At 40.3% G+C, this 13745-nt stretch overlaps 1 protein-coding gene across 2 annotated transcripts in view; it reads right to left on the reverse strand.

Annotated features, from left to right (window-relative positions):
- LOC120860803 (catenin alpha-2-like) overlaps positions 1-13745 on the reverse strand; it is a 1410064-nt gene that overhangs the window by 646198 nt on the left and 750121 nt on the right. The window lies entirely within an intron of this gene.

A 13745-nucleotide genomic window follows, 5' to 3' on the forward strand; every position in this document is an offset into this window, starting at 1 on the left:
AACTCTGGTATTTTGATCATCTGGTACAACCAAATACTATCCAATACAAACAGTAAACTCATTGATAAAGTCCCTGATGTTGGGAAAGATTGAGGGCAGAAGGAAAAGGGGATGTCAGAGGATGAGATGGCTGGATGGCATCACTGATGCAATGGACATGAACTTTGGCAAACTTTGGGAGATGGTGAGGGATAGAGAGGCCTGGCATGCTGCAGTCCATGGGACTGTAAAGAGTGGGACATGACTGAGAGACTGAACAACAATAACAGCATGTGCTATATACTTTGCTAAGCAAGTTATATGTGGCATGTCCCTTAATCCTTACACAACTCTAGGAGGTTGATATTCCTCATTTTGCAATAGAAGAAAATTAGATACAAGAGTAAAGTAAATTGTAAAAAAATAAAATAGGAAGTTGGGAAGTCCAAATCAGAATGAGGTCCAATTGCCAGAACTTTTGCCTTTGACTACTATGCTCTGAGTTAAGACTGTGAACATATCAAAAGCCACCATGCTACACCAACATACAACCAACCAACCAAGCTCCAATACTTTGGCCATCTGATGCGAAGAACTGACTCACTGGAAAAGATTTTGATGCTGGGAAAAATTTATGGCAAAAGGAGAAGTGGGTGGCAGAGGATGAAATGGCTAGATAGTATCACTGACTCAATGGATATGAATTTGAGCAAACTCTGGGAGAGAGTCAAGGACAGAGGAACCTGTCATGCTGCAGTCCATGGAGTAACAAAGAGTTGGGCACTGAAAACTTAGCAATTGAAAAACAACAACAAATTGCAAATGATGTGAATAACAAAGGATTGATATCCAAACTACACAAACAGCTCATACAACTCAATATAAAAAATAATTCAATCAAGATGGGTAGAAGACCCAAACAAACATTTTCCAAAGAAGGCAAACAATGACTAACATGCACATCAGAAGATGTTCAACATTGCTAACTTTTATTGAAATGCAAATCAAAACCACAATGAGGTATCAACTCACACCAGTCAGAATGGCTATCATCAAAAAGTTTATAAATAACAAATATTGGAGAGAATGTGGGGGAAAAGGGAACCTTCATAACACTGTTGGTGGGAATTGCAAATTAATGCAGTATCACTGTGGAAAACAATATAAAGTTTTCTTAAAAAAAATAGAACTACTATATTACCCAGAAATTCCATTCCCCAATATATACCCAGAAATAGCAAAAATACTAATATGAAAAGATACATGTACCTCAATGTTTATATCAGCACTATTCACAATAGCCAAGACATGAAAGCAACCCAAGTGCTAAAGATTGGATTAAGAAGATGTGATACACACAGACACAGACAAACACACACAAAATGCAAATACTACTATTTGCAGCAACATGAACAGACCAAGAGAATATTATGCTTAATGAAATGTCAGACACAGGCAAGTACTTTATAATATCACTTATATGTGAAATGTAAAAATAATAACAATAATAATGTTAATACAAATTAATGTATATCCAAAACATAGGCAGATTCATAGACCTAGGAAACAAACTTATGGTTACCAAAAGGAAGATAGAAGGGGGAGGAATATAGAATTAGCAAATATATATTTTATATATAAAATAGATCAACAAGGATTTACTGTGTAACACAGCAAACTTATCTTGCAGTAACCTACAATAAAACATAACCTACAATAACATTAAATCACTGTCCTATACACATGAAATTAACACAATTTTGTAAAGCAACTATATTTCAATAAAAAATAAAATTTACAAAATGCTTTGGAAAAAAACCATAGAGATGTGTCTTGTAAACTGTCTGCCATAGACGAGTGGATAGACCTCAGTTTTGTTTCCTTTTTAGACATAAGCAACATCTATTACATGAATGGTCATACAGTGGGAAGAATCCTGAGAATACTCAACTAGCCATAGATAAGAAAAACCACCATCACAAAGAACCCAAGCCACTGCTGCCTGCTGACCCAGACTCTCTCAGGCTGTTGCGTCACTTCACCATACTAGGAAACTCTCTTCTGATTCCTCTTTCCCCAGGAATTCCCTCACTCTCCTCCTCTCCTGAGTTGCTGCCCCAGACACTTGCTGGGAGGGACTTCCCCAGGCCAACCGTTCCTCTAAGTGCCCAATACAGCGTGTGCTACTGCCACCTGGTGGTCATCTCTTTTTCTAGCCTCTATTTTCATCTCTTGGACCCTCCAGAGTCACCTTCAGTTCAGTTCAGTTCAGTTGCTGTCATGTCCGAAGACTCTTTGCAACCCCATGGACTGCAGCACGCCAGGCCTCCCTGTCCATCACCAACTCTTGGAGCTTACTCAAACTCATGTCCATAGAGTGGGTGATGCCATCCAACCATCTCATCCACTGTCATCCCCTTTTCCTCCTGCCTTCAATCTTTCCCAACATCAGGGTCTTTTGCAGTAAGTCAGTTTTTCACATCAGATGGCCAAAGTATTGGAGCTTCACAGCAGTCCTTCCAAAGGATATTCAGGACTGATTTCCATTAGGATGGACTGGTTGGATCGCCTTGCAGTCCAAGGGACTGTCAAGAGTCTTTTCCAACACCAGAATTCAAAAGCATCAGTACTTCAGAGCTCAGTTTTCTTTATAGTTCAACTATGACATCCATACATGACCACTGGAAAAACCATAGCTTCGATTAGATGGTCTCTGCTTTTTAATATGCTGTCTAGGTTGGTCATAGCTTTTCTTCCAAGGAGCAAGCATCTTTTAATTTCATGACTGCAATCACATCTGCAGTGATTCTGGAGCCCCCCAAAATAAGATCTCTCACTGTTTCCATTGTTTCCCCATCTATTTGCCATGAAGTGATGGGACCAGATGCCATGATCTTAGTTTTCTGAATGTTGAGTTTGAAGCCAACTTTTTCACTCTCCTCTTTCACTTTCATCAGGAGACCGTTTAGTTGTTCTTCAATTTCTACCATAAGTGTGCTGTCATCTGCATATCTGAGGTTACTAATATTTCTCCCAGCAACCTTGATTCCAGCTGTGATTCATCCAGCCTGGCATTTTACATGACGTACTCTGCATAGAATTTAAATAAGCAGGGTGACAATATATACAGCCTTGATGATACTCATTTCCTGATTTGGAACGAGTCTGCTGTTCCATGTCCATTTCTAACCATTGCTTCTTGACCTGCATACAGATTTCTCAGGCGGCAGGACAGGTGGTCTGGTATTCCCAGCTCTTTAACAATTTTCCACAGTTTGATGTGATCCACACAGTCAAAGGCTTTGGCATAGTCAATAAAGCAGAAGTAGATGTTTTTTCTGGAACTCTCTTGCTTTTTCGATGTTCCAACAGATGTCGGCAATTTGATCTCTGGTTCCTCTGCCTTTTCCAAATCCAGCTTAAACATCTGGAAGTTCATGGTTCATGTATTGTTGAAGCCTGGATTGGAGAATTTTGAGATTATTTTGCTAGTGTGTGAGATGAGTGCAATTGTGTGGTCATTTGAGCATTCTTTGGCATTGCCTTTCCTTGGGATTGCAATGAAAACTGACCTTTTCCAGTCCTGTGGCCAATGCTGAGTTTTCCAAATTTCCTGGCATATTGACTGCAGCACTTTCACAGCATCACCTTTTAGGATTTGAAATAGCTCAACTAGAATTCCATCGCCTCTACTAACTTTGTTCGCAGTGATGCTTCCTAAGGCCCTCTTGATTTCACATTCCAGGATGTCTGGCTCTAGGTGAGTGATCACACTATCATAGTTATCTGGGTCATTAAGATCTTTTTTGTACAGTTCTTCTGTGTATTCTTGACACCTCTTCTTAATACCTTCCGCTTCTGTTAGGTCCATACCATTTCTGTCCTTTATTTTGCCTATCTTTGCATGAAATGTTCCCTTTGTATCTCTAATTTTCTTGAAGAGATCTCTAGTCTTTCCCATTCTATTGTTTTCCTCTATTTCTTCATCACCGTAGGTCTCCTATTCCCATGAGATCCACAGAAGACAGGTTACAAACTCCCAGCACCAACCTACACTTATCTAGATATTTTCAGTGCTTACTATTTCATTTGTATTTTAGTAGGAAGCCTCATAGTCATAAGTGAAAGTGAAAGTTGCTCAGCTGTGTCCAACTCTTTGCGTCCCCATGGACTATATAGTCGACGGAATTCACCAGACCAGAATACTGGCATGGGTAGCCTTTCCCTGCTCCAGGGGATCTTCCCAACCCAGAGATCAAACCCAGGTCTCCCACATTGCAGGCGGATTCGTTACCAGCTAAGCCACAAGGGAAGCTCAAGAATATTGGAGGGGGTAGCCTATCCCTTCTCCAGGGGATCTTCCCGACCCAGGAATTGAACTGGAGTCTACTGCATTGCAGGTGGATTCTTTACCAACTGAAATATCAGGGAAGTTAAAGTCACAGTCACAAGTTCACTTTAACTGATTCAAACATGAAAATCAGTCTCTTTCCTTTATCTTCCACATACTGACACAGTCATATGTGACACGTGTGAAATAGACTTAAATAGAGGTTTGGTGCTGAGCTGGAGGATGTTTTGGAGTAGAAAATGGTAGCCCATTCCAGTATTCTTGCCTGGAAAATTCCTTGAAAGAATAGCTGGTGGGCTATATAGTGCATGGGGTCACAAAGAATTGGACACGGCTGAGTGAGCACTCATGCATAGAGGCTATTTTATAATAATACCCATTTGAACATCAAGCAATGAAGTTCTTGGTAGTTTTTTGCAGAGACCCCACCACCACCATCTCTGGTTGTTCACTGGCCCTTTACCCTTCCTATTTTCTCATAGGTTCTCTGCACTCTCCTCTTTTCCCTTCACTCACCCACAATAACTCAGTGACCACAGGCAGTTTTAGTTGGAAGTGGTCAGGGCAGCATTGTAGGCTTCCCTGTTGGTTCAGACAGTAAAGAATCTGCCTGCAATGCAGGAGACCCAGGTTAGATCCCTGGGTCAGGAAGATCCCCTGGAGAAGGGAATGGCTACCCACTCCAGTATTCTTGCCTAAAGAATCCCAAGGATAGAGGAGCCTGGGGGCTACCGTTCAGGGAGTCTCAAAGAGCTGGACACAACTGAACGTCTTTCACTTCACTTGATTAGAATGGGAGAAAAGAGAAGGGTGAGTTCTTGACAGCATCACCTTAGTGCATGGCTCTGCCAGCTTTCAAAGAGGGAAATGGGCATCTTTTTACTTGTTTACAATAAGCATTCTGGTTTTTGAAGAGAGAGGAGATAGGAGAATGAGACACACAATCTTAAAGCCAAACATTCTTGTCCAAGAGAGAAAACACATTAAAAATATAAGCAATCCAGAGCTGCAAGGTACCCAAGAAGGAACTTTTCAAAGCTTAGATTTGACAGAAATTATGAGGAAGCGTGAGCATCCAGAGCTCCAGTGCCTAGGGAGAGAATCAGAGCAGAGCTGAGACTCCTGGAAGGGCATGATGTGGGGGAGGGCCAGGCGAAGAGGAGAGAGGGTAGGGTGACATTTTAGAGGAGCAATGTGGTTTCTGCAAAGCTACAGATAGGAGAAACCTGGGGAATTTTGAGTAGCCCAGTTTAACTGGAAAAGACAGTGGGAGGAATGAAAAGTAGGCTAAGAGGCAGATGGAGTTAGACTAGGAAACGATTAAGACATCAGGTTCAAGTTTTGCCTAACTTCATTATTTGCATGGGCAAGTTTTCCTCAAATCCAAGAATCCTCTGTATCTTCTCTGGATCAGAGATCACGTGTATTGCTGCCTTAGAGACCAAGTGCACAATCATTTCAAACAGCCACCCCCTACCACTGCCCAGGTTTCTATCACCAAGTAGTGCATACCAGCATTTTAGTAAAGAACCAGCCCTCCTCTCACTCCCACTCTCCCTTCCCCCACTAAGTGCAAGGTAGGACCCAAGACAGATTTATTGAGTGAAAGGGCCTATAATGACTTAGCAGTCTGGGTGAGAGAAGTCTATTACCCTCCAACCGTAACACTGAGTGGCTTTTATCTCAGGTCCACACACCATGGCAGGACACCACAGTGGGCATGGAGCAGAGAACTCACTCTAGGGTTAATAACACTTTGTAGTGGACAAAGATGACAGACAAGGCCTTGATTGCAACATGTGAGATGGCAATTTTGAATGGGTAACCAAATCTATGTTGCAAAGTAAAAACTGAGAGAGGCTTTCAAAGGAAGGCATTCAACAGAGCCAGATTCTACAGTAAACAGCATAAACTAGGGAGGTGGTGTGTTTGGGCAAGACTTTATTTGCCATCTCTTCCTCATTTGCTAGAGTTCTTCCATCTCATGTATTTGTCCTATAGTTTTTTCAAAGAAGAGAGGAGCCATTTCTCCTTTCTGTGGTATACTAACAACTGGAAGTAAGATAGAGTCAAATGGAAGTGGGACAGAGAAAAACAGAAGTGGGATAGAGAGGTCTGGATTAGGATGAAAAGACGTAAGGCTTCTTTTATTTAAAAGAAAAAAAAAACACATTTACTTTGTATTGGAGTATAGCCGATTAACAATATTATGACATTTCAGGTGAAGGGACTCAGTCATACATATACATGTATCTATTCTCCCCCAATCTCCCCTCCCATCCAGGCATGTAAGGCTTCTTGTAGAAGGCTTAGAAGAGTGTAGTTGCTCAGTGGTGTCCTACTCTCTGCGACCTCATGGACTGTCGTCTGCCAGGCTCCTCTAGAGTGTGGAATTCTCCAGGCAAGAATACTTGCCTGGAGAGTGGGTTGTGGGTTTCCATTCCCTTCTCCAGGGGATCTTCCCGACTCAGGGACTGAACCTGGGTCTCCTGCATTGAGGGTAGATTCTTTACCATTTGAGCCATCAGGGAAGCCAGAAGGCTCAGGCATGGCTCTAAAGCTATCAGACTATAATCTTTGGAACCTGCACATGTTACCTTATTTGACAAAGAAGTCTCTGAAAATATGATTAAGGTAAGCATTGTGAAATAGTGAGCTTATTTTGGATTATACAATTGGCTATAAATGCTACCACAGGCATCTCTATGAGGAAGATAGAGGGAAACTGACACAGAGTAAGGGACAGAGAAGAGAAGAGAATGTGACCGTGGGGACAGAGATGGGAATGATATGGTCAATACCAGCAACCCCCAGAGCTAGAGAAAACAAGGAATGGATGGACTTTCCCCTAGAGCATTCAGTCAGAGTGCAAGTCCACCCATACCTTAACGTCAGCATCATCAAACTGATTCTGTACTTCTGAACTTCAGAACTGAGAAAGATTACATTTCTATTCTTTTAAGAAGCCAAGGGAATGGTAATTTGTCAAGACACAAAGGAAACTAATACACTTTTCAATTGCAATCCCCCTATATAGGCTATTTTTGGAAACCATTCAGGGAGGATCTCTGCCTAGGCATCATCCCACTGTTTGCAGCATAGACTTAAAAGCAAAATTACCTTGTTAGGAAGACTAGAGTGCCCATCTCAATTTCATTGCAAAATCAATTAAAGCAAATTAGAATCAGCTCACCCAACACCCTAAAGAATTAAACAATACTGTGGTTAAATCATCAATCACTCTAGTAAGAATATATAACATAGTTCTTCATGCATGGATCATGGCTCATGGCTCATTCTACTTCCTGCCACTAGTCAAGGATATAGGGACTAAGTCTCATAGGAGAGCATTGGAAATGTTCATGGGAATGCTTTGACAATAACTGCCAGATTCCTGAGGCTAAGACAAACTTCCCATTGACCATTCATTGTTTCCTACTTTTCTCCCTTCCCTACTCCCAGTCCCCAACTCCAAAGTTGAAAAAAAAAAAAAAAAAAAAACTTAAGAACTTAAAAATAAATAGTCTAGAATCTTAGTATCAAATAAAAATGAATTGTAATTTGGCAATAGCTCCCAATCACATACTTGGGCTTTCAGCATCAAAGAGGACTCAGGCTATTTTAATAAACAGTAAGATGAAAAGCAGTGAGCCAACAAAGCGTGACAGGATTTAAAAAAAAAAAATCAGAGCAATGTGCAAAGAGTTGCAATTATATTTCCAGTCAAAGAGAGATGGAGGGAATTCAACCCCATTTTAAGCAATTTGCATGTTTCCCACAAAGAGCTCCGCTCCAGTTAATGGCAGAGATGATAAAGAGGAAAAGCACGACCTCCTGGTTACCCAGTGCCATTCCCTGCAGGGTCTCCAGGCACTTCAAAGCACTTGGCACACTCGATTCTGTTGCTTCTCTTCCAGAAAATGCCTCCAGGACTGTGCCCATGAGCAACATGGTGAGGTTGCCCTTTGGTAATCCTCAGCCTCTGCCTCTAGTACTTCTCCTTTCTCTCTCTTCCCATTAGCCAGTGCATCTGTGCTTTCTCTCTCTCCCCACATCAAAACAGCTGTATCAGTTATCTACCTTCACATAACAAATTGCCCCACAACTTATGAGACTTGAAGCAACAGCAGACAGTTATTCTCTCTCATGGTTTCTGGGATCAGAAATTGGAGACCTGCTCAGCTGAGAGCTTGTAGCTTGAGGTCCCTCATGAGGTTATGGTCAAGATGTCCACTGGGGACGCAGTCATCTCAAAGCTGGATGGAGTTGGAATACCCACTTCCTAGCTGGCTCACTCGCCTGCTTGGCAAGTTTGCACCTGCTGTTGACAAGAGACCCCAGGTTCCTGACACAAGGAAATGTCCATAGGTTTGCTTAAGTAGCCTCTTGACACAGCAGCTGGCTTTCCCCAAGACAGCAGCTGTCTGACCCAAGACAATAAGGTAGAAACTGCAGCACCTTTTATGATCTAGCATCAGAAGCTACATTTCACTTCCATGATACTTTTTTGGTTACACAGATAAGCCTTATTCAAATTTGGCAGATTTTTAGACAAAGTGATGGATACTATGAGTCAAGGATCATTGGGGACCATTCTGGAGACTGGCTACCACAGCAGCTTTGGAGAATTCAATCACTGAGTCCTGCTAGAGAGTAGGAAGAGAATTGGGCAGTTATTCTTTCCTGTCCTCATGGAATAAAAGGTTTTGGCCAATCTTCTGGTTGTTTGGGGAATTTGGAAGAGGCAAGGAATTATCTGAATGTAGATTCTACAGATAACTGTCCATTCCTTGGGTAAAGAGAGTTATGGGATATTGGCCACATTTTTTTTTCTAGAATGATGATAATGATGATGGTGATAGCTGATGCTCTGTGAGCTCTTATGACATACATAATTTTATTTAAATATCACAATACTATGAGATATGGAAATACAAATTTATTTTCCCAATGTAAAAAAGTCAAGAATGGCAAGGCCAAGATTGGTATCTAGACAGGAAGGTACTATATCTTTACCACTCCTCCTACAAAGCAGTGAAACAAAGACCATCATTTATCCTCCTTACCTAATTTTCCACAGATCTCTAGAACTATGGTATTTTTTTTCCTTCCAAGTTATTCATGGCAGATTACCTTAGAAAGGTCTACCAATGTCCATGAGTCTATCCAAAATTGTGATAATTTCCATCACACTGTACACAAATCCACCAATATACCACTCAAAAAGAAAAAAAAAATCAGTGGAAGGGCTTTTATTTGGAAGATAAATTTGCATTTTCATTAGTTTATATTTCAAGAGTGCAAATCCTTCATAAACTTCACTTCATCAGCCACTTTTTAACATATCAATTTATTGAGATATTAAGCATTGAAGACTGTTGGCAAAATGGCCCTGGTAATTCTTCCCATCCCTTGCAATGTGACTTTGCTATGCTTTTCACCAAAAAGTGGGATTTACTTTGTTTTCCCTCAGATCTAGATTTGGACACATGACTTTCTTTGGCCAATGAGCTATTCAAAAATGCTATATGAGCAGAGGCTTGGCACCTGCTTGCACATTACGACTTGCCCTCTCTTGCTTTTGGAAATCTTGAGAGCACTCTGTGAAGAAGCCCAAGCTGCAGAGACTGCAGGGAGGAGACAGAAGACACCTTTGACTGACAGCCTGCTGAACACTAGTCACGTGCATAAGCCAACTTTGACCATCCTGCTCCAGCTGAGCCACCAGCCGACTGGAGGTTTACGGGTCCAGACAACACTGGTGAAAGAAGCATCCAGCTGAGGCCCAACCAAACTGTCAATCTGCAACAAACAGTACACTAATACCTGACCACTGTTTTAGCAGAAAAAAGTTAGTACAGGAATGATAAGAGATGATGCTATAGGGTTTTTCAAAATGTGGTATGTTTATTAGACCACCTCTAACAGAATCATCTGGGCTGTGTCAAAAAAAAAAAAAAAAACACACAACTTCCTGGGACTTCCCTGGTGGTTCAATGGTTAAGACTTTGCTTTCCAATGTAGGGAGTGGGGGTTCGATCCCTGGTCAGGGAATTAGATCCTACATGCCTCAGGGCCAAAAAACAAATGTAAAAATAGAAATAATATTGTAACAACCTCAATAAGGACTTAGAAGAGATTTTTTTTTAAAGTTCCTAGTATCACCTCCTGAAAAACTAACTAGCATCCCAGAGAAATTGAAGTGACGGCTAGAAATCTATCATTTTATTTTATTTTGCTTGTGTTTCATTTTCTTTACTTTGTTTTATTTCCTTTCTTTCTTTTATGTTGCCGTCATACAACTGAAAGCTTACATCCACTTATCAATTTCTCCTATCCCCATCCCCACTTCCTGGCAACCCAACTTTACTCACTTCCTGAGTTTGACTTTCTGTTTTCTTCCACACTTAAAGTGATATGTCAATGTATGGCAAAACCAATACAGAATTGTAAAGTAAAATAAAAAATATAATAAATGTATATGAGAACAAAAAAAATGTGATATGGTGATGAATATGGTGATATTCATTCATCTTTCTCTGTCTAGCTTATCTCAGCATAATTCGCTCCAAATTACCCATGCTGTCACAAATGACATAATTTTCTTCTTTATAGAGAGTATTCCACTCTCATTTCATATTTTCTACATGTGTCCTTCCCTAGGTGAACACCTACCTTGTTTCCATGTCTTGGCTACTTCGACCAATGTTGCAATGAACATGCAAGTACAGACAGCTCTTTGAAGTAATGACTTCAAGAACCCGTCACTTTAAACCAGTCCCCAGATGACTGCCAGGCACATGAACATATGATAACTGAGCCTTCACATCTTATTGCAGGAGACAGTGAGCGCATGTCAATTTAGATGAAGGCTCTGCTTGAAGGACTGTGGCAAGGAAAATTTTGCATTTTAAGAAAATTATAGGGAATTCCCTGGTAATCCAGTGGTTAGGACTCAGCACCCCTAGTCAGGGAACTAAAATTCAACCAGCAGACCACTAATCCCTCCTTCAGAAAAGAATAAATAAAATAAAAAAGAAAGAAAGTTAGTTTTGTTTCATTTTTCCTTTTTTCTTTCCCTTCCTCCTTCTCGCTCGCTCCCCATCCCTCTCCCAACCCGAACATTTCAGAATTGTTTTCCATTTCAATAGTCCTAATAACTCTTTATTTTACTTGCAGTTTACATACTAGTTTGATAGCTCACAGCCTTGGTAGTTTAGCCTAGGCTCCAGGATGATCTCTGAAGAACCCTTGGAAGAGATCCATATCAAACAACCAGGACTGGGTAAAGTGTGAATTCCTATACTTTGAAAGTGATAAAATGCTAAACAGTCTGTTATCCTGGGATGAAAACAGCAGGTGTTATAAATATAAATTCTATGCTGAAGCTCAAGAGACACAAGAATAAAACAGGCTGGATAAATGTTCAGGTTTATTAATCCTGTAAAATACATATTGTCATGATATGTATCTAATTAATAGTTTGCATCTTTCTTTAGGGAGTTTCAAAAATTTCCAGGGGTATCAGCATTCTGGCTTCTTACTCCTACAATGATTTCAAGACAAATATTGCTCATCAGCTGTAGCTTTAACTAGAGTAGATATCCACATGAATGGTGCCCAAAGGTACATTCCACCAAAAAAGTTTTTAACCAGTCTGCCAGAGATCCTTAAATAGCATTAGTTGTTTTTTTTTTTTTTTTCTGCATTTAGTAACTGCTTTTGAGCATCTACTCTATTTCAAGATAATTGAACAGTGGAGATGTAAACAATTCTTATACTGAAAACATTTACAGTCTTATTAGGAACAGCAAAGGAATTGAAGGTTACAAATCAACATGGTAAAGGTTATGTGGGGAGGGGCATGTAAAGTTGCCTAGAGAATGGGAGAGAGAGAGAGAGAGGCAGAAAATGAATGAAGAGAGTACCATCTCTCAAATCTGCCTGGGGAAAATGGAGAAGGTTTCACAGGCATCTTAATGTTTGGACTTCATCTCAAGGAAAGATACACAGGCATCCACCAAACAGGAAAAAGAAATACACAGGAAAGTATGAAAGAACATGGCTTACCAGAGGAAGTGCAAATATTTGAGCACATCTGGGGCTCATTGTATAAAAGAGGAGAGAAAGCTAAGGAAGGCTAAATGAGCAGAGGCCAGTCTAAGAAGATTTTTCTGTATATCACTAACAAATTTCACCCACATCCTATAAGTGACAGGGAGTCAGGGAAGAATGGAGTTAGTTCTTTGAGTTAAGGTATCAATACCCTTATTTAAATGTAAATGTTTTACTCAGGAATATTATTGTAATGTCAGCTCAATAGAACCAGTTAATATCTTTGTAAAAGACTAGCCAATTGTCAGTTTAGGAGAGAAGCTTAACTCAGGATTAAAAGGCAATACTGAATTGCACACTTTAAAATGGTTGTAGTGCTAGTGCTCAGGTACTCAGTCATGTCTGACTCTTTGCAACCCATGGACTGTATGTAGCCGCCAGGTTCCTGTTCATGGGATTCTCCAGGCAAGAATACTGGAGTGGGGTACCATTTCCTTCTCTGGGGGAATCTTCCCCTGGAATATCTGGTTAAAGCCATGAATTTTGTATCAATTAAAATTAGGGGGGAAAAAAAGACAGGACATTTTAGTAATTGTAGGAAGAGAGTGAAAGGGCAGAAAATAAGGTATTGTGAGAAAGTTTAAAATACAACTTTCCAAAATTTAACTCGGAGAAATGTAAAACTTCTCCAGTAAGAACACTGTTGTTTTTTTTTTTAATTGAATGATTAGGAAAAATAAATGATTATTGTAAAGTTGAACAGAATATTCATCCCTGAATGGCATTTCTCATTTTCCTTCTGAAATCAAACTGATGCTTATCATGAAAGCCTCAAAGCCACAGTGGCGATGTCAGCTTCTTTCAGCTTCTTTGTGAAGCACAGCAGAGAAGCATGGGCACAGGGAGGGCCTCTCATTTCACAGTCTTTTATACTGATGAAATCTAAAACGTTAATTAGGCTTTCAATCCTTCTTTTTACATCCTCACTTTCATTAGTTTGTCCCCAATCCAATCAAATGCTGGATTCTTCCAGTCTCCACTCCAAAGACAATTTCATTTATTCATTCGTTCATTCAGGAAAACACACTGTGTGTTCACCCTGCAGAGACCATGCCCTATGCATAGGGACATGATCTTCTGCCCTCAAGAGACCTTTGGTGTAATATGAGATAAATTTAAATATTTGCAATACCATGTGGTGAAGGATAATGATAGACACATATATACAGAGAGACAGATTTGCCTAAAAAAGGAAGTAATCATTAAGTAGAGAGAATTGGCTTCTCAAAAAAAAAAAAAGGAAGTAGTCAATAGTCAACCCCAAGGATTTCTGAAAGGCTTCCCTCATAGCTCAGTCAGT

Source organism: Oryx dammah, unplaced genomic scaffold (assembly GCF_014754425.2).
Source record: "Oryx dammah isolate SB20612 unplaced genomic scaffold, SCBI_Odam_1.1 HiC_scaffold_11203, whole genome shotgun sequence".
Taxonomy (NCBI): Eukaryota; Metazoa; Chordata; class Mammalia; order Artiodactyla; family Bovidae; genus Oryx; species Oryx dammah.